This window comes from Panthera tigris, chromosome E1 (genome assembly GCF_018350195.1).
Source record: "Panthera tigris isolate Pti1 chromosome E1, P.tigris_Pti1_mat1.1, whole genome shotgun sequence".
Taxonomy (NCBI): domain Eukaryota; kingdom Metazoa; phylum Chordata; class Mammalia; order Carnivora; family Felidae; genus Panthera; species Panthera tigris.
Window position 1 is genome coordinate 17,234,087 of NC_056673.1, and position 27,715 is coordinate 17,261,801.

Consider the following 27,715-nt stretch of genomic DNA (forward strand, 5'->3'; position numbering starts at 1 on the left):
TAAACAAACATTAAAACATATGCCACAATCCTAAATGCATATGCACCTGATAAAACTTCAAAATACATGAAGAAAAACAGACAAAACTTTAAAAAGACAAATGAGGGGCACCTGGCTCAGTTGGTTGAGTGTCCGACTTTGGCTCAGGTCATGATCTCATGGTTTGTGGGTTCGAGCTCCGCATCAGGCTTCCTGCTGACAGCATGGAGCCTGCTTGGGATTCTGTATCTCCCTCTCTCTTTGCCCCTCCCCTGCTTGCGCTCTGTCTCTGTCTCTCAAAAGTAAATAAACATTTAAAAAAATTTTTTTTAATTAAGAACATAAAAAGACAAATGAAAAATTATACTTAACATTCCAAAATTACTCTCTATAACTGAACAAACAAGTACAGAAAATCAATAAGGATACAGAAACTTAACACTCAAATAATTTGACCTAATTCACATTTATAAAGCACTCCATCTAACAAAGAATGCACATTCTTCTCAAATGCTTATGTAACATTAACCAAACCAGACATACACCCAGCCATAAAACAAGTCAAAACAAGGTGCCTGGTTGGCTTAATCAGTGAAGCTTGCAGCTCTTGACCTTGGGGTTGAGTTTCAGCCCCCTATTAGGTGTAGAGATCACTTAAAAAACAAAATCTTTAAAAAAAAAAAAAAAAGTCTCAACAGGAGTACCTGGGTGGCTCAGTCAGTTAAGCATCCAACTTCAGCTCAGGTCAGGATCCCACAGTCCATGAGTTAGAGCCCCATGTGAGGCTCTGTGCTGACAGCTCAGAGTCTGGAGCCTGCTTTGGATTCTGTGCCTCCCTCTCTCTCTGCCCCTTCCCCACTTGTGCGCTCTCTCTCTCTCTCTCTCTCTCTCAAAAATAAAAACATTAGGGGTGCCTGGGTGGCTCAGTCGGTTAAGCGGCCGACTTCAGCTCAGGTCATGATCTCGCGGTCCATGGGTTCAAGTCCCGCGTCAGGCTCTGTGCTGACAGCTCAGAGCCTGGAGCCTGTTTCGGACTCTGTGTCTCCCTCTCTCTGACACATTCCCCCCCATTCCTGCTCTGTCTCTCTCTGTCTCAAAAATAAATAAACGTTAAAAAAAAAGTTTTTTTAAAAAAAATAAAAACATTAAAAATAATTTTAAGGAAAAAAAAAAAGTCTCGACAAATACAAAAGAATTAAATTCATACAGAGTGTATTCTCTGACCACACAGAATTAGAAACTAAATCAGGAACATTCCTAAATATTTGGAAATTAAACAACACAATTCTAAATTTTTTTTTTAACGTTTATTTATTTTTGAGACAGAGAGAGACAGAGCATGAATGGGGGAGGGGCAGAGAGAGAGGGAGACACAGAATCGGAAGCAGGCTCCAGGTTCTGAGCTGTCAGCCCAGAGCCCACGCGAGGCTCGAACTCACGGACGGCGAGATCGTGACCTGAGCTGAAGTCGGACGCTTAACCGACTGAGCCACCCAGGTGCCCCAAAACAACACAATTCTAAATAACATATAGTGGGGGTACTGAAGCCACTGTCACCAAGTCTAGATCTAATGCCACACATGTGCGCACCACCTGGCCTAACAAGTACCCTCAATTCCTTTTGGTTCTAAATCCAATGTGGCAATTCTCAAGGATCAGCTTGGGAGGGAGGGAGGGAGGGAGGGAAGGAAGGAAGGAAGGAAGGAAGGAAGGAAGGAAGGAAGGAAGGAAGAAAGGAAGGCAGGCCGGCCATAACCCCAAGAGTAAGATTACAGTTTTTTGAGTTGGTGCTGTTGGCATGGCCTGTGCCATCAGTCTCTTTTTCTATTTTAGAGAGATAGAGTTTGTGAACGGGTAGAGGGGCAGAGGGAAAGAGAAAGAGAATCTTAAGCAGGCTCCACTCTCAGCACGCAGCCCCACAAGGGGATCGATCTCACAACTGGAAGATCATGACCTGAGCAGAAACCAAGAATTTAACCAGGGTCCTGCCATCAGTCTCTCAATGAAGGACTTGGAAAATGAACTTGCTCTTACTGATATCATGAAAGACAAACTGAAAGGACAGATGATGGATCTCCAACAAGGCAGCCTTTTCCTTAGAACACCAAAAACTGCCTCTGGTAAAGACTGTAACATGACTGCAAACTCCAAGCTGGTTATTATCACAGCTGGGGCCTATTAGCAAGAGACTGTCCAGCGTAAAGCAAACATATTTAAATTCATCATTTCTAATTATTGTAAAATAGAGCCTAAACTGCAAGTTGCTTGTTGTTTCCAATCCGGTGGATCTTGACACGTGTGGCTTGGAAGATAAGCACCTTTCCAAAAACACTGTGTTACTGGAAGTGGTTGCAATCTGGATTCAGTCTGGCTCCATTACCTAATGGGGGAAAGGCTGGGAGTTCAGCCATTAAGCTGTCATGGGTGGGTCCTTGGTGAGCATGGAGACTCTAGTGTACCTGCATGGAGCAAATGTTGCTGGTGTCTCCCAGAAGTATCTGCACCCTGACAGAGACACTAATGCAGATAAGTAACAGTGGAAAGAGGCTTAGAAACAGGTGGTTGACAGTGTGTATAAGGCCATCAAACGGAAAGACTACACATCCTGTGGCAGATTTGGCAGAAAGTATAATGAAGAATCTTAGGTGGGTGCATCCAATTTCCACCATGATTAAGGGATTCTATGGAATAAAACATGATGTCTTCCTCTGTGTTCCTTGAGACAGAATGGAATCTCAGATGTTGTGAAGGTAAATCTGACTCCTGAGGAAGAGGCCTACTTGAAGAAGAGTACAGATACACTTCAGGGGGATCCAAAAAGAACTGCAGTTTTAAAGTTTTCTACTATTGTACCACTTCACTGTTTAGGCTACAAGAGGATTTTAGTTGGAGGTTGTATATATTGTCCTTATTATGTTACTCTAGTAATTATTAAAATGATCTAGGAAAAACATTAGTTTCCTCAAGTTGCAAACAGAATAGCTCATAAAACCCTGCAGCCATATGCTGATACTGGATGATACCTACCTTGTGTAGTCCTAAATTGGTTAATGTAAAATATAAAATAGTTCTACCACCTCAGAGGCACCAGTGACATTGCTGCATATGTTACAGTTGTTCTTCAAATCATATATGTATTTACTGTGTGTGATATATGATTCCTGGTTCTTTCACCCAACATGCCTCATACAACTTTTTTTTCCAGTTAACCACATCCTGGGATCCAAAGTATACATTCAATATTGCATATATTGTGCAGAACTATTCCAACAGATCTTGTGTACTATATATATCAGAATAGTATACATTGCCATACTGTAACAAAACAAAACAAAACAAAAGATCTACATGTAAACAATGCAACCAACTATCCAAGAGTCATACCAATTAAAATACCAAATAAACTTTGAACAGTAAAAAATAAACAAATAAATAAAAACATGTGGTAGGTCAAAGAGAAGCATATGGGAAAATAAGAAAATATTTTGAATTGAATAAAAGTGGAAACAGGATTCAAACTTTGTGGTTCAGAACTAAACAAGTACTTAAAAGGAAATTTTATAACATTAAATCCCTGCATTAGAAAACAAGAACGACGTAAAGTCACACCATAAGCATCCAGCTTAGGAAATGAACAAAACAAACGAAAAAAAAGCAAATTAAATACAATAAAAGCAGAAGGAGGAAAATAATAAAGAGTAAAACCCAATGAAATTGAAAACAAAACAAACCAAGAGAAAAATCAATTTCACCAAAATCCAGTTCTTTGAAAAGATAAAATAGATAAATCTCAAGCCAATTGATCCAAAAAGAAAGAGAAAGGATACAAATTACTAGTATCAGGCATTAAAAAGGGGCTATCACTTACAGACCCTACAGACAGGGGCTCCTGGGTGGCTCAGTCAGTTAAGCATCAAACTTCGGCTCAGATGATGATCTCATGGTTCCTGAGTACAAGCCCCACATCAGGCTCTCTGCTGTCATTGCAGAGCCTGCTTCAGATCCTCTGTCCCCCACCTCCCCACCACTCTCGCACTCACACATGGCTCGCTCACTCACTCAAAAATATACTTTAAATAAAATTATAAGAGAATATTATGTATAATTTTATCAGTTAATTTGATAAACACAAACTATCAAAGTTAACTCAAGAATAAATAGACAGCCTAAATAACTGTTTTACTTTTTTTTTTTTTTTTAAGTTTATTTACTTTTTTGGTAATCTCTTTACCAAATGTGAGGCTTGAACTTATGACCCCAAGATCAAGAGTCACATGCTCTTTGGACTGAGCCAGCCAGGTGCCCCTAACTATGTTTGTTTTAAATAAATTGCATTTTTTTACGGGGCGCCTGGGTGGCTCAGTCGGTTAAAGCATCCGACTTCAGCTCAGGTCACGATCTCGCAGTCCGTGAGTTTGAGCCCCGCGTCGGGCTCTGGGCTGATGGCTCAGAGCCTGGAGCCTGCTTCCGATTCTGTGTCTCCCTCTCTCTCTGCCCCTGCCCCATTCATGCTCTGTCTCTCTTTGTCTCAAAAATAAATAAAAAAATGTTAAAAAAATTTAAAAAAAAAATGAAAGGAATGAGAGAAAATATTTTTAATAAATAAATAAATAAATTGCATTTTTTTAATGTTTATTTATTTATTTTGAGAGAGAGAGTGTGTGTGTGCACCACAAGTGTGAGAGTGAGTGAAGAGAGAGAATCTCAAGCAGGCTCCGTGCTAGAAGTACAGAGCCGGATGTAAGGCTTGGATCTCATGAACCATGAGATCATGACCTGAACCAAATCAAGAGTCAGATGCTTAACTAACTGAGCCACCCAGGTGCTCCTAAATAAACTGAATTTAAATGCCTTGTCACAAATAAAATTGGACCCAAATGGTTTCACTGCTAAATTCTACCAAATATTTAAGAAAGAAATAACATCAGGGCACCTGAGTGGCTCAGTTAAGCATCTGACTCTTGATCTCTGCTCAGGTAATGATCTCAATGTTCATGGGATCCAGCCCTGGTCAGGCTCTGTGCTGACAGTGCAGAACCTGCTTGAGATTCTTCTCTTTCCCTCTTTCTCTGCCCCTCCCCTGCTCATGCTTGCATGTACTGTCTCAAAATAAACATTAAAAAAAAAAAAAAAATCACATCAGTTCTACATAAACAGTTCTAGCATATAAACACTTAGCAATTTAACTTAAGAAGTCAACAATACCATGATACCAAAATCAGATATGAACAAGAAATCTACAGACCAGTATCTCCCTTAGATATGAATGCAAAAACTCTGAACAAAGTATTAGTAAATAGAACCTAGCAACTTATGAAAATAATAATGTATCATCACCAAGTGGAGTTCATCCCTGGAGTGAAAATCAACCTATATAACTCACTATATTAGACTTAAAAAAAGTATAATTATATGATTTCAGTAGAGGCCAAAAAAAAAAAAAATTGACAAAGTTCAATTCATTCACGGCAGAAACTCAGCAAACTGAAAATAGAAGGAACTTCCTGAACTTGATAAAGAATATCTATAAGACTACAAGAACCCTACAGTTAACATCATATGTAATGATGAAAGACTAAGTACTTTTCCCATAAGATGGGGAACAAGGCAAGGATATCCACTCTCACCACACCTATTCCAGATTGTACTGAAGGATCTAGTCAGTGCAATAAGGCATGCATGCATGCATGCATGCATGCATAAATAAGCAAGCATTCACATTGGAAAGGAAGAAAGAAAATTATCTTTAATCATAAACAAAACTGTCTACTTAGAAAATCCCAAATAATCTATAAAATAGCTTCTCAAACTTACTAGTAAGTGATTTCTTAAGGTTGTACAATACAAAGTCAATACACAAAAATCAACGTATTTTTACACAGTAGTAGCAAAACAGAAGTTTGGAGGAAAAAAGTAACATTTACAATAACATCAAAAATCATTACTTAGGAATAAATCTAACAAATATGTGCAAAATTTGTATGCTGATAACTACAAAGCATTGATGACAGAAATCATAGATAACCTAAATAAACAGAGAGATACGCTCTACTCAATCAGTAGACTCAATCAATATTGTTGATTCAGTAGAGTAGAGTCAGTAGAGTCAGTAGACTCAATCAATATTGTTAAGGTATTCATGCTCTCCAAAACGCTCTCCAAGATGCCATATAATCTCAAAAGACTAATGGTCTTTTTTTTTTTTTTTTTAAAGAAACTGACAAACGTATTCTAAAACTTACATTAAAAAGAAAAGCACCTAGGGGCGCGTGGGTGGCTCACTCAGCTAAGAGTCTGGACATCGCCTCAGGTCATGATCTCGTGGTTCAGTGGGTTCAAGCCCAATGTCAGGCTCTGTGCTAATTATGCTCTCTGGAGTCTCCCTCTCTCTCTGCCCCTCCCCCACCCACACTGTTTCTGTCTCTCTCTTAAAAATAAACAAACATTTAAAAAAAAAGAAAGAAAGAAAGAAAGAATGAATGAAAGAAAGAAAGAAAGAAAGAAAAAAATCAAGGGGCACCTGGGGGGCTCAGTTGGTTAAGCATCCGACTTTGATGTCAGCTCAGGTCACCAGCAGTTCATGGGTTCCAGCCCCGCACTGGGCTCCACGCTGACAGTTCAGAGCCTCCTTGGCATTCTTTCTCTCTCCCTCTCTCTCTCTGCCCCTCCCCTGCTCGTGCTCTCTCTCTCTCTCTCAAAATAAATAAACTTAAAAAAAAGTTTTTTATTTTATTAATTTTTTTTTATGTTTATTCAGTTTTGAAAGACAGAGACAGAGCACAAGCAGGGGTGGAGCGGAGAGAGAGGGGGACACAGAATCCGAAGCAGTCTCTGGGATATGATCTGTTAGCACAGAGCCCGACACAGGGCTCGACCTCACGAATTGCGAGATCATGACCTGAGCCGAAGCTGGATGCTCAACCAACTGAGCCACCCAGGCGCCCCTCAAAAAAAGTTTTTTAATAAAAAAAAAAAACTGATAAACTAGACTTCATCAAAATTGAAAACTTCTGTTCTCTGAAAGGTAATATTAATAAAAAACAATCCTGAGAGAAAAGATTTGCAAAACACATACCTAACATGTTAATTAACTTGGATTTAAGTGAAATTTAAAGAGGCGGCTGGGTGGCTCAATCAGTTAAAACGTCCAACTTCAGCTCAGGTCATGATCTAGCAATTCATGGGTTCGAGCCCCTCATTGGGCTCTGTGCTGACAGCTCGGAACCTGGAGCCTGCTTTGGATTTTGTGTCTCCCTCTCTCTCTGCTCCTCCCCTGTTCATGCTCTGTCTCTCTCTGTCTCAAAAATAAACATTTTAAAAATTTTAATTTCTAATTATAATACTCAGAAAACTATAGAACTCCCCCTTTTTTTTTTTTAAGTTTATTTTTTGAAAGAGCAAGCGAGCACAGGGAAGGGGCAGAGAGAGGGAGAAAGAATCCCAAGCCGGCTCTGCACTGACAGTAGGGAGCCTCACGCGGGGCTTGAACCCATGAACTGTGAGATTATGACCCGAGCTGAAATCAAGAGTTAAACGCTTAACCCACTGAGCCACCCAGATGTCCCTAGAACACTTATGATAGAAAGTGAAAAAGAGGGGCGCCTGGGTGGCTCAGTTGGTTGAGCGTCCGACTTCAGCTCGGGTCACGATCTCACGGTTCGTGAGCTCGAGCCCTGCGTCGGGCTCTGGGCTGATGGCTCAGAGCCTGGAGCCTGCTTCCGATTCTGTGTCTCCTCTCTCTCTGCCCCTCCCCCATTCATGCTCTGTCTCTGTCTCAAAAATAAATAAACTTAAAAAAAAAAAAAAAATTTGAAAGTGAAAAAGACACAAAGAAATGGAAAAACATTCCATGCTCATGGACTAGAAGAATAAACATACTTAAAATGTCTATATTACCCAAAGCAATCTACACATTTAATGGAATCCCTATCAAAATACCACCAGCATTTTTTCAGAGCTAGAACAAAGAATCCTGAAATAGTGTGGAACCACACAAAAGACTTCGAATAGCCAAAGTAATCCTGAAAAAGACATCACAATTCCAGATTTCAAGCTATATCACGAACCTGTAGTCATCAAGACAGTATGGTACTGGCACAAAAACAGACACACAGATCAATGGAACAGAACAGAAAACCCAGAAATGGACCCACAACTATATGGTAACTAATCTTCAAACAAAGCAGGAAAGAATATCCAATGGAAAAAAGACAGTCCCTTCAACAAATGGTGTTGGGAAAACTGGACAGCAACATGTAGAAGAATGACACTGGACCACTTTCTTACACCATACACAAAAATAAATTCAAAATGGATGTAAGACCTAAATGTGAGACAGGAAACTATCAAAATCCTACAGGAGAACACAGGCAGCAACCTCTTTGACCTCAGCCACAGCAACTTCTTACTAGACACGTCGCCAAAGGCAAAGGAAACAAAAGCAAACATGAACTGCTGGGACTTCATCAAGATAAAAAGTTCTGCACAGCAAAGGAAACAATCAGCAAAACTAAAAGGCAGCTTACGGAATGGGAGAAAGATATTTACTAATGACATATCTGATAAAGGGTTAGTATTCAAAATCTATAAAGAACTTATCAAATTCAACACCCAAAAAACAAATAACCCAGTCAAGAAATGGGCAAAAGACATGAATAGACACTCTTCCAAAGAAGGCATCCAGATGTCTAACAGATACATGAAAAGATGCTCAACATTACTCATCATCAGGGAAATATAAATCAAAACCACAATGAGATACCACCCCACACCTGTCGGAATGGCTGAAGTTATTAACAACACAAGAAACAACAGGTGTTGGTAAGGATGTGGTGAAAGGTGAACCCTCTTGCACTGTTGGTGGGAATGCAAACTGGTGCAACCTCTCTAGAGAACAGTATGGAGGTTCTCAAGAAACTAAAAATAGAAATACCCCAGGACCTAGCAATTACACTATTAGGTATTTGCCCAAGGGATACAAAAATACAGATTTAAAGGGGTACATGCACACCAATGTTTATAGCAGCATTAGCAACTATAGTCAAACTATGGAGAGAGCCCAAATACCCATCAACTGATGAATGATAAAGATGTGATACATACACAATGGAATATTACTCAGCCATCAAAAAGAATGAAATCTTGTCATTTGCAATGACGTGCTCAGAGCTAGAATGTATTATGCTAAGTGAAATAAGTCAGAGAAAGACAAATACCATATAATTTCACTCATATGTAGGATTTAAGAAACAAAACAGATGAATACATTGGAAGGGGAGGAAAATAAAAAGAGGGGGACACAAACCACAAAAGACTCTTAATGATAGAGAACTAACTATGGGCTGACAGAGGGAGGTGGGTGGGTGGGAGATGGGCTAGACGGGTGATGGGTACTAAGGAGGGCATTTGTTGTGATGAATCACTGAATTCTACTCCTGAAACCAATATTGCACTGTACGTTAACTAAAATTTAAATTAAAAAATAAAATATGATAACATTTCTAATTTATATAATGTTGGAAGGAGTCTTATACTCTTAAGAAAATTTAAACTAGTGTCACCCTATCCCTTCTTTTTATTTTACAATCTCTTCTTTTTAACTACCCATAGTACTTTGTATTTGTACCAAACAGTTTGGCACTTAATTACATGGTAACACCAAATATTTTGTATCTTCCCAGACTTTTTTTTTTTTTGGTAACTTAAGCATACCTCTTTGAGAATCAAAAGTTTTATATTTTTCCATAGAAGATATACAAACGGCCAACAAGCAAATGAAAAGATGGTTAATGTCCTTAGTAGGAAAATGCAAATCAAAACCACAAAGAGGTAGCACTCACACACAGTAGGATGGCTTATAATTTTTTTTTAATTTTTAACGGAAAATAACTCTTGGAATGGATGTGGACAAACCAAAATCCCTGTGCACTGCTAGTGGAAACATAAAGTTTAGTCTCTGTGAAAAACACCTGGCAGTTCCTCAAAGTTAAAACACAGAATTACCATATGACCCAGCAATTTCACGCCTAGGTATATACCCACAAGAACTGAAAACAGGTACTCAAAGAAGTACACGTGCACACACACATGTTCATTGTAGCACTATTCACAACAACCAAAGGTAAAAATCGCCCAAACGTCCAACAAATGAATGAATAAACAAACTGTAGTATGTACATACAATCGAGTAGAATTAAGCCATAAAAAGGAATAAAGTACTAATACAAACTACAGTGTGGATGAACCTTTAAAACATTAAGTGAAAGAGGAACCTGGGTGGCCCATTTGGTTAAGTGTCCAACTTCAGCTCAGGTCATGATTTCATGATTTATGAGTTCAAACCCTGCCATCAGGCTCTCTGCTGTCAGTGCAGAGCCCACTTAGGATACCCTGTCCCCTTCTCTCTCTGCCCCTCCCCTGATTGTGCTCTCTTTTTCTCTCAAAAATAAACACTTAAAAATTTTTAAATAAATAATATTAAATGAAAAAGGCCAGATACAAAAGGTTTTATATGATTCCATTTATATGAAATATCCAGAACAGATAAATCTACAGAGACAGAGCACAGATTGGTGGTTATCAAGGCAGCATACTATAGTTAATAATATTGTATTGCATATCTAAAAGTTGCTAAGACACCAGACCTTAAAAGTTCTCATCACAACAAAAAAATATGTGTAACTTTGTATGGTGACAGATGTTAACCAGACTTATTGTGGTGATCATTTTGCTATATAAATATTAAGTCATTATGTTGTATAACTGAAATTAGTATAATGTTATATGTCAATTATACTTCAATTTTTAAAAAAAGATATATTTGCAAAAGTAATTTATGATAATCTGGAATGTTAGAAACTTTTTCTAGCTTAATCTGAGTGATAGGTACATCTGTAAAACTTCATTTGTATAACTAACCATTGTATATTTTACCACAATTGAAAGAAAGACCCACAAATAGTTGCCACATAATACAGTGCCTTTGTAGGTTTGAACAGTTAACAGAAGAGTGGTCTGTCAGGAGATAAATCACACTAATATATAAGAGGAACTGAAATGGGAGAGGAAAAAATAGCCCTTAAAGTAATTTAGAATTGGAGCACCTGGGTGGCTCAGTCAGTTAAGCACCCAACTCTTGATTTCGGCTTAGGTCTTGATCCCAAAGGCATGGGATCAAGCCCCACGTCAGGCTCTGGCTGATCATGGAGCCTAAGATATTCATTCTCATTCTCTCTCTCTCTCTCTCTCTCTCTCTCTCTCTCTCTCTCTCTCCCCCCTCTGCCCCACTCCCCCTTCTCGTGCGCTCTCTAAAATAAAATAATAAAGTAACTTGGACTCAAGGTAATAATACTAACACTTTATACCAAGTACTGTTCTAAGAACCAACTATACATATAATAATGCATCTAATCCTTCTCATAACTCTACATGACAGGTATTATTATTATCCTCATTTTACAGATGATGAAACTTAAGCCCAAAAAGGTTAAGTAATTTGCTCAAAGTCACACAGCAATGAGAACTTTCCCCATGATAATAAACTTATTTTTTTTTACCATAACATACATACCTATGAATATACAACAAAACAAAAACGAAGAGAAACTAAAACTGGCATTCTCACAACTGGCATTCTCACTAAAACCGGCATTCTCACAACTGGCATTCTCTTTGGTTTCTACAAAACCAGAGACCAACAGTAACATTTCTTTGCCCCATCATGAAACTTCAAAGTCAGCATCATCCTCTGACCAATTTCAGTCTGCAATCCTACCTAACTATAAACCTCACTCAGAAAGGCACCATCTACATCACCCTTGATCTTCTACTCTGAAATAAGGCTTCACAAAATAAAAAGTACTTACTTTCTCACAAGAATGTTAAAGATACTTGGAAAAGAGAACAAAGAATAAAACATATTCCAAAGGAAAAAAATCCATAACTTCATAATCTACTGGATGAATACAGGTGACAATAGAGGTTAAAAGAATCAAAAACAATCCCAAAGTTTCTAGCTTGCAAGGTTTTAGAAAGGTTAACAGAAATAAAAATAAATGGCCATAAAAGTCTTGCACACAAATGTTCATAACAGCTTTACTTGTAATAGCTAAAATCTGGAAATGATTCAAATACCAATAAGTAAACAGATAAATAAATTATGGTATAACAAAACATTGGAATAGTACTAAGGAATACAAGAAATGAACCATAATACATGCAGCAACATAAATACCACAGACATTATGCCAAAAGAATACAAACAACAACAATACACACTGTATGATTACATTTCTATGAAACTAGAAAAGACAAACCTAATTCACAGTAATAGAAATCACATCAGTGGCTGCCTAGGAATAGAGTGAGTGATTGCAAAGGGTTATAGGGAATTTCCAGGGAACAGAAAAATGCTCTTTGTTGTCACTAGGGTGACGGTTACCTGAACACTAAAAATTTGTGAATTTTACTGCAAGTAAATTATACTTTGGTAATGCTGACTAAAAAAAACATTATTAACTTTGAAACTGGTAAATAAGGGGAACCTTTTGCAAGGGGAAATGAAAAAGATGAGTTCATTTTATATGTGTTGAAACTAGCATATCTATGAATATCGAAGAAATACAAGACATTTCAGGCAGGCATTTGGAGACACTTAGAGTAAGGGGCCAGTAAAATAAAATTTTTAAGAAGGGGACAATAAATAGCACTAAGCATTACAAGGAAGACATTTAGAACCACACATGAATATTTATTCTCCTTGAGACTTCTCAGAAACATTTTTCTAAGTTTATTTATTTATTGGGGGTAGAGGGGCAGAGAGGGGGAGGGGGGGAGAGAGAGGAGGGGAGAGAGAAATACTCCCAAGCAGGCTCCACTCTGTCAGAGCAGAGCTGGACAAGGGGCTCAAACCCATGAACCGTGAAATAATGACCTGAGCCAAAACCAAGAGTCGGATGCTTAACCAAATGAGCCACCCAGGCACCCCGAGTCTCTCTCTAAACTCAAAGTCCTGCTCCCTGAAAATCGACCTAATAAAAAAATTGATGTTTTTTTGGCACTTAAAATATTAAAAAAGCAAACAAGATCAGGAGGACTAAGATCACCGGTATATTTATGCTCTTAGAAAATTTTTTGCATATTTTTGCACACACTAAATTGCTAAAAAATACCAATAACATTTACATATCCTAAATTTCCCATGTGTACCACACAGGTAATTTAGTAACTACAAATTTTTTTTAAGATATTTTACTTTTAAGTAGTCTCTACACCCAACATGGGGCTCGAACTTATAGTCACAAGACCAAGAGTTGCATGTTCTACCGACTGAACCAGCCAGATGCTCCTAAACTCTAAATTTTTCATGTCTCTCATTTGAAGTGCTTGTAAATGTGTACTGCTGTTCTGCAGACATGCATACTAGGAGGTTTTTCTCCTCCTGCCTAATCCACCATTCAAATGTTTAATACCAACCATCTTTGAAAGGATAGATAAGAAATTATGATTGCTTGTGCAAAGGGGTACAGTGTGGGAAGGGGATAGACATGGAAGGATAACTTACTTTCCATGGTATATCTTTTTTGTATATATATTTTTTAATTTTTCAATGTTTATTTTTGAGAGAGAGAGCGAGCGTGAGCAGGGGAGGGGAAGAGAGAGAGATGGAGACACAGAATCTGAAGCAGGCTCCAGGCTGTGAACCGTCAGCACAGAGACCGATGTGGGGCTTGAACTCACAAACTGTGAAATCATGACATGAGCCGAAGTCGGACTCTTAACCGACTGAGCCACCCAGGCACCCCTGTATATTCTAAATTTTATACCATGAACAGTTATAACTTATTCTAAATAATTTAACCTCTTTCCATTATTTAAGGCCTTTTCCAACTTTAAGGCAAAAGCTGATGATTTCCCAAAGACAACCGTGGTGCCAAGATGCAAGTATGATGGAAATACTTTGACTAATTTACTTCTCACAGGCCTTTGCCATTATAGAGAGCCTTAGCTCTTAGCTCTGTCCATTAACTTCATGTAAAAGTACTATTAGCCTCTAAAAGATAAGCTCTTTCTTTGCCTCGTTAGAAGCTGGAAGACAGTTTTACAAATCAGATTTATTTCCTTTAATCTTTACTAAAGTTTTTTTTTTTATAAAATCCTGACTCAGCCTTCTCCTTGAGTTTTCTATTCCCAACAGCCACATTCCCTCTAATTCTAATTATCAATACCCCAAGACTAGTAATTCCCATACCTGAAAGGAAATTCTCACTAAGGAAGAGAAATAGAGAAATAAACTGCATACACTAGTATTTCACGTACAAAGAAGTGATGAAAAATTTTCATATTCAAACATTAATAACTGTTATGATATAGGTAGATATCAGAAGGTGGTAAAAAGAGAGAATTAATGAATACAAAACAGCAGCTTTTAATCTTTGAATCTTTAAAATGTAGTGAAATAGTCTAAACTTGTGAAATCTCAGTAACATTCTGGAGAAATGTCATTTACAGGAAGAACACCACTGCTAATTCACTTCAGTCTAATTAACAATATTAAGTCTAGGGGTGCCTGCCTGGCTGGCTCAGCTAGTGGAGCGTGAAACTCTTGATCTCAGGGTTGTGAATTTGAGCCCCACACTGGGTGTAGAGATTACTTAAAAGCAAAATCTTTTCTAAAAATCAAGTCTAATTAGCAATATGTGATTGATTAGTCAATCAAAAAGTTTTTTTCCTCCCTTTACCTTACTGCCATGTAGATTCTACTTAACCTGGTAGAGTACAACTAGCTCAGGTTTTACAGACATATTCCTGGCTCCATTACTTACTGGCTACACAATCGTAAGTTCTTTAACCTCAAGCATCGGTTTCCCCACTATATAATGGGGCTGCCACCTACCTTGCAGAAATGTTGTAAAAGATTAAAACAAAAATATATCTTAAAGTACCACACACACAAATAAATGTTCAGTAACTGGCAGCTCTACTACTACTAAAACTCTTATCATAAATTTCAACATAATTAACTATTTAAAAGACTAAATAAGCTGTAACTCAACATATGGCAAATATTTACTATGGCTGAAATATTTCAGTTCTCTTCTTCAGAATGCACAGTATGACTGCACTTCCTTACCTCTTCTGTGTAATCTGTTAAGACCATAGGACTTGTTTTGGCCAATGAATAAGCCAAAATGACATGACCCTCTTCTAGACACTTTAAGAGCCAGTGAGTTATTAGCAACAGTTTCCTTCCTATTGCCATGGAGATCGCGAACAATGTGTTAAAATGGAGCCTCTATCAGTCTGAGACCCTGCATAGCAAGAACAAGCAGAAGCCCCCACCAACCCACACTATACATATAGCGTGTCAAGCAAAAAAATGTACTGTTAAAAGCCACTAAAAGTCCTGAACTGTTTGTTACCACAACATAACCTAGTCTTTCCTAATACACAACCAAAGCCAAAATCACTATCTTTCTTGTTTGCTTACAAAACAAAGTCTTCCTCAACACATCCTTTCCCTTACCTCTAGTAAACCCCTATCCTATCAATTTTTCTGCCTTAATGTCTCTCAAATCCATCATGTCAGCTCTCCGTATTTAGACTTCTGTAATAACCTTCTAACCAATCTTCCTACATATAATTTCTGCCCATTTATTCTCCATAATACCTTCAGAGTAATCTTTTCAAAACACAAATCTGATTAATACACTCCTGCTTTTATATGATTCTCACATCGGCAAAAATGGTCCTTCAAAAAATAACTATAAGAACTGCTAGAAATGTTTCATATTCTGCATGGTGATTACATGACTGTATACATCTGCAAAAATTCAATAATGTTACACTTCATATTTATGCAGTCTGGTGCATTAATTATGCCTCAATTAAACAGTTAAAAGAACTAAGATGGCCCCAAAGTAATTTTTTACCAAATATCCATCCCTAACCCTATAAATAACCTATAGCCACAAACTATGAATCCCTTTCTTAGATATTGATCTTTCATGCTCTCAGGTATTTGATATCCTTTCCAGTCCTACTTTTCTTTAAGACCTAGATAAAATCACACTCCCTCAGGGCTCATTCCAGCTTTCTGAACTCTACCTTTACTTTTGCTATAACAGCTCTTATAACATTAAATTCTACCTTTACTTTTGCTATAACAGCTTGTTGTACATTCCACTTCCCATAACCTTAGCATTGACTAAACCAGTGCATCTCAATCAGAAGTGATTTTGTTCTCCAGGGGACATCTAGCAATGTCTAGACATTTTTGATTGTCACATGCGGCAGGGAGTGCTACTGGCATCTAATGGGTAAAGGCCAGAAATGCTGCAAAATATCATAATACACAGCACAGATCCCCCCATAACAATTAATTATCCTCCCTAACATGTCAATACTGCCATGGTTGAGAAATCTTGCACTGAGTTATTGTATATACCTATTTGCAAATCTATATCCCTAACTAAACTGAACTACAGGAGGAATCCAGTTTTAACTCATTTTTTGTATCCTGGCACAGCACCTAGCAAATAGCACTTGAATGTATAATAAATAGATGTCATTATGATAAACACAGTGCCTAGAATATAGGACTCAAAATATATAATAAATACATGTGTTATTAATGAATCTCATTTTAATTAAAATAAACCTAAAGCTACATAGTGTACTGGCTAAACTGGTAGTCTTTATTTATTTTTTTCTTTTAAAGATATTTTTTCATTTATTTAAAGTGGGCTCCACACCCAGCACAGGCTCAAACTCACAACCCTGAGATCAAGAGTTGCATGCTCTACCAACTGAGTCAATCAGGTGCCCTAAGCTGGGAGTCTTTAAATTCAAATTTCATCAATTACTATTTTGATTTGGTGTTTTCATAGTATATACCAACAAATCAAAAGTTATAACCTGAGTATCTCAAAAGTGTTAAGTGAAAATTGATTTCCATACTAAGATAAGCATGAGTATACCAAATAGCTTAATCACTATGCATCAAAAGGAATAAAAAAAGAACACTGTTTCAAAAAAATGTTTTAATCTCATCACACAGTACCACCTAAGACAAAGTAAAATAATGGATACTAAAATTTAGAATACCAGAGCAACTGGCTGGCTCAGTTGGTGGAGCATGCAACTCTTGATCTCGGGGTAGGGAGTTCAAGCCTGAATGCTGGTTGTAGAGATTACTTAAAAATAAAAATAAAAGCGGCGCCTGAGTGGCACAGTCGGTTAAGCATCTTGACTTCAGCTTAGGTCATGATATCAGAGTCTGTGAGTTTGAGCCCCGCATCAGGCTCTATGCTGACAGCTCAGAGCCTGAGCCTGCTTCAGATTCTCTGTCTCCCTCTCTCTCTGTCCCTCCCCTGCCTCGCTCTCTCTTAAAAATAAACATAAAACATTTTAAAAATATAAATAAAAAATTTAATACTAAAATTTAAGGATACCATTCCAGAATCCTAACTTTAATCCAATATAATTTATATTAACAGAGTAACAGTGCACCTTAATGTCAAAAATAGACATTTTTATTATTTAATAAACATTTCATATCTCAAAAACAGAATTTTATTGTTAATGACTGGATGTACCACCTCAAAGAGTCATAAGACATATTTTAGGTGTTTGCTTACTGTACCCGTTTTACCATTCCTACCCTAATATATTCCACACCATCACGTAGAAGGTTGAATGAAGATCTGCACTTTCAAGACTTTTAAATCAATCAGATGACCTGTTAAATTTAGTTGTTTAGAGTAAAATATCAGGAGGCTAATTATCCAACTGAAGGTAAATTTTTGAAAGAATGATACATTATTGAAATATCTACATTCCAAATATGGTAAATAAAAGTTCTTTGATTCCTACTCAAAGTTCTCAAAACATACAACTTTCAAAGTAGGTCCATTCTTGTGGATTAAAAACATGTTTTTTTCAAATATCATTTTGGCCCTCCTTACAGGCACAAAATCTAATTCAATTCCAATACTAAAACTACCAAATGCAAAAACAAAGTAAAATATAAACCAAAATACTCCCATCCCCCTTATCATTTATTTTTTATTAAATAATAAATAGCACTTACTTCCTATATATTCAACCAGTGACAAAAAATTTCATTTGGTAACAATCCTTTATTTAGGATTTTGGGATAACAACTTTTACTATAGTAATAAGCCTCTCTTGCAAAACTTATTCTTCTAATTTACTGTATTATCCAATACATATTACAAAAACAAAATTCACATATCAATATTTTTATTTTCTTCTAAAACCATGCTATTCTTGAATATAGTGGTTCTCTTCACCCAATTTACTATATATTTGTATGTATATGTGTAATTAGTTCAACCAAAATGTCACATAAACGAAGAGATACCCAAATTCTATACTTTCCATCGCTAGCAACCAAGTCTATTATAGGACATTCCTTTTCTAAATAGAAAACTTTCACATCTTTTCCTTCTTGAAGTCCTTTTACTCTAAAGTTTCACAGCATTATTTTACAGAACTTGAATATTCACACATAATACACAAAAACATTTTGTCAGTACCTAAAATGAAGATAAAAGGAAGGATCTTTTCATTACTCTATTTTCTCAATAATGGAAAAATCAGTGCTAACAACTATATATGTCAAAGTAAAGAATCTGAAAACAAGCACATTATGTTGTTCCTCTGGGACTCAGAACCCTTAAATTCTAAGGAACAAAACCAACAAACACCATACTCCTATAATGTGACAATCCGTTATTATAAAACATCACAGTCATCATCTACCATTTACATAGCATGAGATTACTGAAACACTACATGTTAAATACTATCACACATACCATACAGAGTTTCTATGCAACAATAAAGTTTCCTTATCAAGTATAATTACAGGTAAATAAGTAACTTTAGTCTTTCCAATCAACAATATAGATGCGTTTAGCAAAGAGAGAAAGCTTTCCCAAAGAAAAAGCCTTCCCCTTGTTTAGTAATGCTGTTCATCAAGTTTTTCTGAAATTTCTCAGTCTCAGTGGAAATAAATTTGAAGAAATCAGTAAAAAATACAGCCTAGAGACTCATAACTGCTACCACAAGTGGACTAAAAACATCAATCAAAACATAAGGATATGGTAAAATGTCATGCACTGAAGCACACTGAAATTTTAAAAATATACTTAATATACTTATCTAATATACTTAAATAGTCACCTTACAAATCCTGTTAAAATATATGCTGCAATATTTTTAAAATCCACATATACCCCAAATAAAAATAAAAGACATTTTCTCAATATGCTCCAAATAAAAAGTTTTCCTTCCTTAAAAAATAAATTTTGCAATTCCTAAGAAACTGCACTCATACACACAGGCTATGACTCTAGATATGTAATAACATAGGTTCCCCAATATAAACACCTCAAAAGTTACCATCACACCCAAAATGGCTGGTACCCTTACCAGGATCTTTTAGACAGAGTCCTTAGTACCCTAACAAGATGTGCAGCCTAATAAAGGTGAATATGCATAACATAACTATCAAATAGACTAGAGACTAGAATCAGGAAAGACTGAAAGTAGACTTATTAAAAGAAAAAACAAGTATATTATACTTCAGAGGCATTAAAAGTAAATACATAAAGTAAAGGCATAAAAAGATGATGTAGCGCCTGGCTAGCTCAGTCAGAAGACCATGTGACTCCCGATCTCAGAGTCATGAGTTTGAGCCCCACCTTGGCTGTAGAGATTACCGAAAATAAATAAATATACACTTTAAAAAAAGCGGGGAGGGGGTGTGCCTGGATGGCTCAGTTGGTTGAGCATACAACTCTGGCTCAGGTCATGATCTCATGGTTTGTGCGTTCAAACACCACATCAGGCTCACTATCGGTGCAGAACCTGCTTCCTATCCTCTGCCCCCCCTTTCTACCTCTCCCCCAAATACGCTCTCTCAAACAAAGTAAATATTAAAAAAAGGTAGAAAGGATGAGTTGAAAAAGAAATTTTTAAAAAATGTAACTGGGTAACTAACTTGAATGTACATATTTTAAAAATGTAACTGGTTATCCAGAGCACATAAAGATACAGCCAAAAAAAAAAGTTTGTTGGGATGCCCAACTCTGAAGTTTCTTAAGCATCTGACTCTTGATTTTGGCTCAGGTCCTGATCTCATGGTTGGTAAGCTTGAGCCCTGCAGAGCCTGCTTGAAATTTTCTTCCTCTCTCTCTGCCCCCCTCGCCCTGTGTGAGCACACTTTCTCTCTCTCTCTAAAAATAAATCAATAAACATTAAAAAAAAGTTTCTCATTAGAATGCTTACCCTTACATACCACATTCTGATTATTTCCTATTATTTTTCATTAAAAAAAACTGTTACTGTAACTTACTAAATTGAATTCACTAGCCATTATTAAGTCACAACCTAAAGTTTGAAAAACACTAGCTTAGAGGAACTGACAACCCCAAGGAACTGACAATTCCTTGCTTTCATGAGTATCTAGTTTAAGAAAATATTCAGGAGGTGGAAAAAAATGAAAAGACAGAATTCCTCCAGGGCAGGTATCATGTCTTACTGGCATATGATCATCATTTAATGTCTGTTAATTAATATATTGTGGAATACAAACCACTTTCAAGGTAAGGATGTACAAAGGGAACCTATAAAGATAAGCTTAGGAGAGCAGGAGTACTTTGGATGCCTTCAAAGCTAGGAAGGTGAAAAGAGCTCCAGGATGTGGAAGAGTGACATGAAATGACTCTTAAATAAACAAATGAAGTACAAAAGGGAAAGAAAATTTCATTATTTAGGAAAGGTTTATCCACAAAGGAAAAAGAATATCTCTTGTAGAACTAGCCAGTAGTCCACTATAGGTATAAAAAGTTTCTAAGCTACTCTTAGAATTAGAAATTCTGGGGCGCCTGGGTGGCTCAGTCGGTTAAGCGGCCGACTTCGGCTCAGGTCACGATCTCGCGGTCCGTGAGTTCGAGCCCCACGTCGGGCTCTGTGCTGACCGCTCAGAGCCTGGAGCCTGTTTCGGATTCTGTGTCTCCCTCTCTCTCTGACCCTCCCCCGTTCATGCTCTGTCTCTCTCTGTCTCAAAAATAAATAAACGTTAAAAAAAAAAATTAAAAAAAAAAAAAGAATTAGAAATTCTAATAATTTAGGGGCGCCTGGGTTGGCTCAGTCAGTTAGGCATCCGACTCTGAAGCTCAGGCTTGAGTTCAAGTCCTGAGTTGAGCTCCACGCTCAGTGTGGAGCTGACTTAAAAGAAAAATTCTAATCATTTCTTTCAAAAAGGTATGTCCAGCTCCAAATGTATTAATCCAAATCAAAATTATGTAATGCACTTCAGTGTTAAATATTAGACTCCCTGTATTCATTTGCAAACATTTATTAAACAGCTAGTGTGTGATAGCCAACAACTTACTGGGCACGTACTATGTATCAGGCAATATGCTAAGTACTTAACAAGTTATCCCATTTAAACCTAACAACCTTGTAAAGTAGGTTCTATATTCATTTTATAGATGAAGAAAGTAAGGCTTAAAAAGTCACATAAAGGTGGGGGGGGGGGCACCTGGGTAGCTTAGTTGGAAGCGACCAACTCTTGATTTTGGCTCAGGTCACAATCTCCCGGTTTGAGCCCCGCATCAGGTGCTACACTGACAGTGTAGAGCCTGTTGGGATTCTCTCTCTGCCCCTCCTCCCCTTTCTCTCTCAAAATAAATAAACTTTTTTTAAGTTACATAAAGTAATTACACAGCTAATATTATTAAGTGAAATTAAGATACATTACGTGCCACTTTTATCATTATCAGTGGTTGCAAATCAGAATATTTTGTTCCATTCCATTATTTGTCACTGCTTTTCTCAGAAACTAAATTTTGCATATCTTTCTAAGAGTTCTTTTTTAAAGTTTATTTATTTTGAGAGAGAGAGAGAGCATGAGGAGCTGGGTGGTGGGCAGAAAAAGAGAGAGAATCCCAAGCAGGCTCAACCCATCAGTGCAGAGTCCAAGGCAGGGCTCAAGCCCACAAACCACAGGATCATGACCTGAGCCAAAATCAAGAATCCTACACTTAACCGAATGAGCCACCCAGACCCCCCGTGCATGTCTTTCTAAATAGAATAATTCACCTTCTTCTAACTCTGCATTTTGTCAAAAGGAAAAATCAGCTCCTTTTCAACTTTAAAGATGTTAGAGGCCACTTAAAAGTAGTTATGTTTAGGGGCGCCTGGGTAGCTCAGTTGGTTAAGCAGCCAACTGTGACTCAGATCATCATCTCCCAGTTCATGGGTTCAAGCCCCGCATCAGGCTCTGTGCTGACAGCTCAGAGCCTGGAGCCTGCTACAGATTCTGTGTCTCCATCTCTCTCTGACTCTTCCCTGTTCTCTCTCTCTAAAATAAACGTTGGGACTCCTAGGTGGTTCAGTCAGTTAAGTGTCCAACTTCAGCTCAGGTCATGATCTCAGGGTTCATGAGTTCAAGTCCCATGTCAGGCTCTGTGCTGACAGTGCAGAGCCTGGAGCCTGCTTCAAATTCTGTGTCTCCCTCTCTCTCTGCCCCTCCCCTACTTGTGCTGTGTGTGTCTCTCTCTCTCAAAAATAAATATTTAAAAAAAGTAAAAAAAAAAACATTGAAAAAAATTTTAAATACACAACTCTAAAAAGAATGAGTTGTTTACACTGACATTGGCATTTTTAATAGGCTATATATCTATACTTTTATTTACATGCCAGGTATTTATGTGAGTTCAAGCCCACATTGGGCTCTACACTACAGTGTGGAGACACCTTAGGATTCTCTCTCCCTCTCTCTGCCCCTCCCCCACTGGTGTGCATGTGCACACAAGTGTGCTCTCTCTCTAAATAAATAAACTTACAAAAAAAAAAAAAAAAGTGCCTAGGTCGCTCAGTAGGTTAAACGTCGAACTTCGGCTCAGGTCATGATCTTGTGCTCATAGGTTCGAGCCCCGCATGGGGCTCTATGCTGACAGCTCAAAGCCCACAGCCTGCTTTGGATTCTCCCCCTCTCTCCCTGCCTCTTCCCTACTCAGCAATCTGTCTCTCAAAACAATAAAATACAATGTCAAAAAATTTTTTTCTTCTTAAGAACTGTTTCTAGTCCCTCCATACAACTTTTTAATTCATGTGGATTTTTTAGAAGGTCTGAGACATCTTTAATGAAATTAAACATCAATTTTTACCACTAAAAATTAAAATATTTCAATCCAACAATGGAATGGAATGGAATAATACAGGTTTGTATCTTTCTCACATCTTAGAATTTCAAATCTTGAACAATATTTTTTTAAATTGATGTTTATTTATTCTTGAGAGTAAGAGAGACAGAGTGTGAGCAGGGGAGGGCAGAGAGAAAAGGAGACACAGAACCCGAAGCAGGCTCCAGGCTCCAGGCTCCGAGCAGTCAACACAGAGCCCGATGTGGGGCTCAAACTCACGAACCGCGAGATCATGACCTGAGCCAAAGTCAGATGCTTAACCAACTGAGCCACCCAGGCGCCCCAGAAATTTTGAAGAATATTTTTTTAAAATCCAGCCATAACAAGTATAAAAACCTAAAAGCAGATAAATGTAACGATGGCACTCTGTTTAACAGATCAATCTCAATTTTTCACAAGAAGTTGACTACAGAAATAACACTTTTTAGAAAAGACTCATTCATACATGATTCTGAACATCAGTTAATACATACCAAAAAAACCTCCTAATTTTTTTTTTAAGTTTATTTATTTTGGGGGGGGGGGGCAGGCAGAGAGAAGGGGAGTGAGAATTATGACCTGAGCCGAAATCAGGAGTTAAGAGTTAAGCCTCCAGGCTTAACCTACTGAGCCACCCAGGCTCCCCAAAACCTCCTAATTTCTAAAAGGTTAAACTAGTATGAGTGCAATTATTATAATAGAGACTACTGATAACCAAAAGTGATACAAAGAAAAAATTAACTGATTTTAATACACAAATCAGTCAGATGAAAAACCCAGAATTTATTTCCTGGTAATATGAATAACAGATTAATCTCAAATCTAATTTCAATGCCAACTGTTGGCCCCTAGAAAATTTCTGAAGTCACTAAGTATTTATATCCACTAAGTATCAGCAAATTACTAAAATAAATTATTCTCTTTATGGTTAATAACAGCATTTAGTCTTCCTGGTGTTCTATAACTAATCAGCTTCTTTCTTATTAATGGACTGACATAACATGGGACCAAATATGTATGTGCCTCGATATACAGAAAGTTTGTTTAATATTAACACACATTCAAGTAACTGCCATATCCATAGTTCTCCTCAAATCTATACTATAGAAAACACAGTAATAATTTTCTATTCAGTTCACTCATACTTTTGTTCTGTACATTGTTCTATTTCTCTAAAACCTCTCAGAGTTTAAATATGTTTGAGAAACTATCTTTTAGTTTGGAAGGTAGGTTACTGTCAAGATAATATTAGACTATTAAACCCAGTTGATTCTTAGAAATTCTTCCATCTATAAAACATGAGAATTATAACCAAATTAACAAATCAGATATCAGAATGCCAAAAGTTAAGTCATTAAAAGGGAATCCAGAGAAAGAGTCAGTTGTGAAAGAACAGGAAGTGATGTACACTGCCATTTTGTAGATGAACTATTTAGAAACCTAAGTACCATACTAAACTGGAATCAACCAAACCCAGCTCTCAGTATTCTCTGACAGTGGCATCAGAGGTCAGCCGAAATAACCCTCAGGCAGTTTTTCCTTAATAATGAATTTATCTAATTGGTAAAGAAGATACTTTTACCACTTTTAGAATTCTTACCAGCTATGGATAATGGGGTTTCTTTTTACTTGTTCTTAAGAGTCTCTCTTAGTTCTAGCATGCTGAAGTATAGCAAGAAGTTTATGTACATTCTGTGTATATTCTCTAAGTTTTGTAGCCTTTACTGACAAATCTTCTCTGCCTGCATCTTTCCAAGACAAAAACATAATCATTCTCTGCTGAGCAGTATGCTTGGGTTTACACGTGCCAATATATATGAATTATCAACAACATACAGAATTAAACTTTACGGCATAATTTCCCATATAGGGAGAAACTGTATACACCAAAACTCTACACACATGGCAGCTTTGTGCCATGAAATAAAAATTCAAATGAGAAGTGCTGTTTAAGTCAAAATAAATTTAGATAAAAATCAAAACGAAATAAAGAAAGCAAGGAGAATTCCATTTTCCGAGGAAAAATAATAAAACTGATTTACCATGTCATTAATGTGCCTCCTTATATCAAAATCATGAAATGACAGAAACGAAATTGTTGCCTAAAACTACTACTACTAACATCTTTAAATCCCTGTCTTAAAACAGGTTTCAAAATGCAACAAACACACCAAAAAACATCTGATGGGTAACATTAAATGTAGATGACATCCAAAGGTATTTTAAAATAAGTCACCCACTAAGCAAAGCTTAAACACCAAATGCAACTTGTTAGTAAAATATCAAAACAACTCATATCTGTACATATTTCAGTCTTCACTGCTTTGGGAAAAAAAAGTAATTCTACGAACTTTTATATATGAGACATTTTTAAATCACTTCATCAGTAAATCTAAACACTTAAAGAAAAAAAGTATGAACAGTAGACTTCAAGACTATTCTTTGATCACAAAAAGCACTTTGCAACACACTTCCAGGATGTTAAAATTTTTATTTTTATTTATTTCTACTCTAAAAACAAGTACTACTGTAAACCAGATGATTTCTTTTAAATAAATATGACATGAAGCAAAAGAAGTGGAAAATGACTACATAACACAGATCCTTTCACAGAATAATTAGGCAAATTAATGTCTTCTTTTTCATTTCCTTAACAAAGCATCTCTACAGAAAGGTTTGTAACCTAATCATTTTCAGAAAATTCCAATTTCAATGTTATACAAATAGCATTAACCCTAAAAATTCACAGCTCAAAGAGAACGAAGGTCCATTAAACGGCCTGCCTGTATGCATTAATCTTTAATAATTCTTCAAAAACTACAAAAGTCACAAAAGAAAAAAAGACAGGGACATGAAAGAGTACAAAATTATTTCATCTGAATCCCAGTGAAAACCCAACGTGTTCACACACACACACACACACAAAATGTCAATCTAGTGTTTAAAAAGAAAGCGAGAGAGAGACATCAAAACTGTTCAAACATGGCAGGGTCCCTCTCCAGAGACCATATTTCTCAACAATAACAACAGGAACAGATATGCTTCCCAGGGACAGATCTCAGGGGAAGAATATTAAACCGGTACTGTTATCGATTTAAAACCAAGGGAAAAGGGTAACCTTTCCAAGGGAAGCGCCATTACTTCCCACTCCTGCTCCCCCTCCCTTCAGTGTATACACGGGCCTGTGTATGAAGAAACTGCCTTGGACTTCTGCAGCATTGCAGTAGACTAAAGGATGGGGAAGGGGGAAGGGTAGGGGGGAGAAACGCTTCCATCACCCCTACAGGAGTATAGATTTCCTGAGCGGGGGTGGAATCCATCCAGCAGGCTACCCTTCCCAAGAATACAGACACTACAAAGGAGGAGAGGGAGGAGCAGAGGGATCAGAAGAGAAGGAAAGGGACCTCGCGCCTTTAAATCGGGGTGCACAGCAACCCAGTCTCCCCATGAGAGCCACACCTTCCTCGAGACATCCCCTTCCACCACCCCTTCCGGTGACCCTCAGGAAAGAGAAATGTAATTGCTCTTGCCCCTCAAAACGGGAGGGCGCCCAGCTCACCAGCTTCTTCACCCCACCCACAGAATCACAGACCCTCCTTGTCTCTCTCCCTACCCCACCCCCACATCCCTTCTACTCGGAGAGGCCCGAGTGGGCCGGATTTCCCCGCCCCCTCCATGTCTCCCTTCCCCAAAGCAGAGGTGCCCTTACCCTTTCGCCGACAGGTCTGGGCGGAGTAGGCAAGCGCAGCCCCCTGCAGCGCTCGGGTAGCCGCTACGCTGGAGGGCGAGGAGTGAGGAGGAGGGGGCCTGGCGACCGACCGCCGCCCCCCCCCCCCCGGAGCCCCAGCAAGCCGCCCAGCCCAAGCTCTGCGACAAGGGGCAGGGGGGGAGGGGGCGAGGGGACGACCGGGGTCGAGGAGGCGCCCTCAGCGCTTGGGCTCAGCTAAGATGGCGCGGGGAAGTGCTGGGAGCCGCCGCCGCCGCCGCCTCGGGGGAACCGGCCCGGGCCTCGGCCGCCTCCCGTCCTCACACAGCCGAGGCCCTCTCGTCCCCCGCCGCGGCCCCTCGGCGGGCGGGCCCACGCACAGCCCTCCGCCACCACCACCACCACCCCTGGGAAGGGGGCGCTCACAAAGGGAAGAGAGGCCGCGGGCCGGCCGGCCGGCGGCGGCGGGGCGGGGTCCCCAGGGGCCGGGAGGCCTCAGAGGTTCGCCGGTGCCTCGCGCTCTCGGCCCGTGAAGGGCGCAGGCAAGCGGGACCCCTCCTCTCTCCTTAGACAGGCGGCGGCACCAACTCACTACCTTTGCCACCCTCCCTCTCTCTCTCTCCAAGCCCTGAAGCCACACAGCCCGGCCGCTGCCCAGGTTCCCCCCCCTTCCCCGACACCACTCCCCTCCTCCCGACAGTCATCCCAGTCTCCGATCTCGCGAGATTTCCCGCCTGACAGGCCCGACCCTGCGCGAGACACGACTGCGTACGCGTGCGCGCCCTCTCGGGAGCGCGCGAGTGCTTGCACTGGG

At 38.5% G+C, this 27,715-nt stretch overlaps 1 protein-coding gene and 1 pseudogene across 1 annotated transcript in view; one reads left to right on the forward strand and one right to left on the reverse strand.

The window, feature by feature from the left end:
• The window catches only part of TAOK1 (TAO kinase 1), a 144,526-nt gene extending 117,262 nt beyond the window's left edge, over positions 1-27,264 (reverse strand). Inside the window, exon 1 of the mRNA XM_007076068.3 lies at positions 26,905-27,264. The gene's annotated coding sequence lies outside the window, so the exon portion shown is untranslated. The remainder of the gene's footprint in view (positions 1-26,904) is intronic.
• Positions 1,834-2,814, forward strand: LOC102953478 (annotated as a pseudogene).
• Positions 27,265-27,715: the final 451 nt, after the last annotated feature.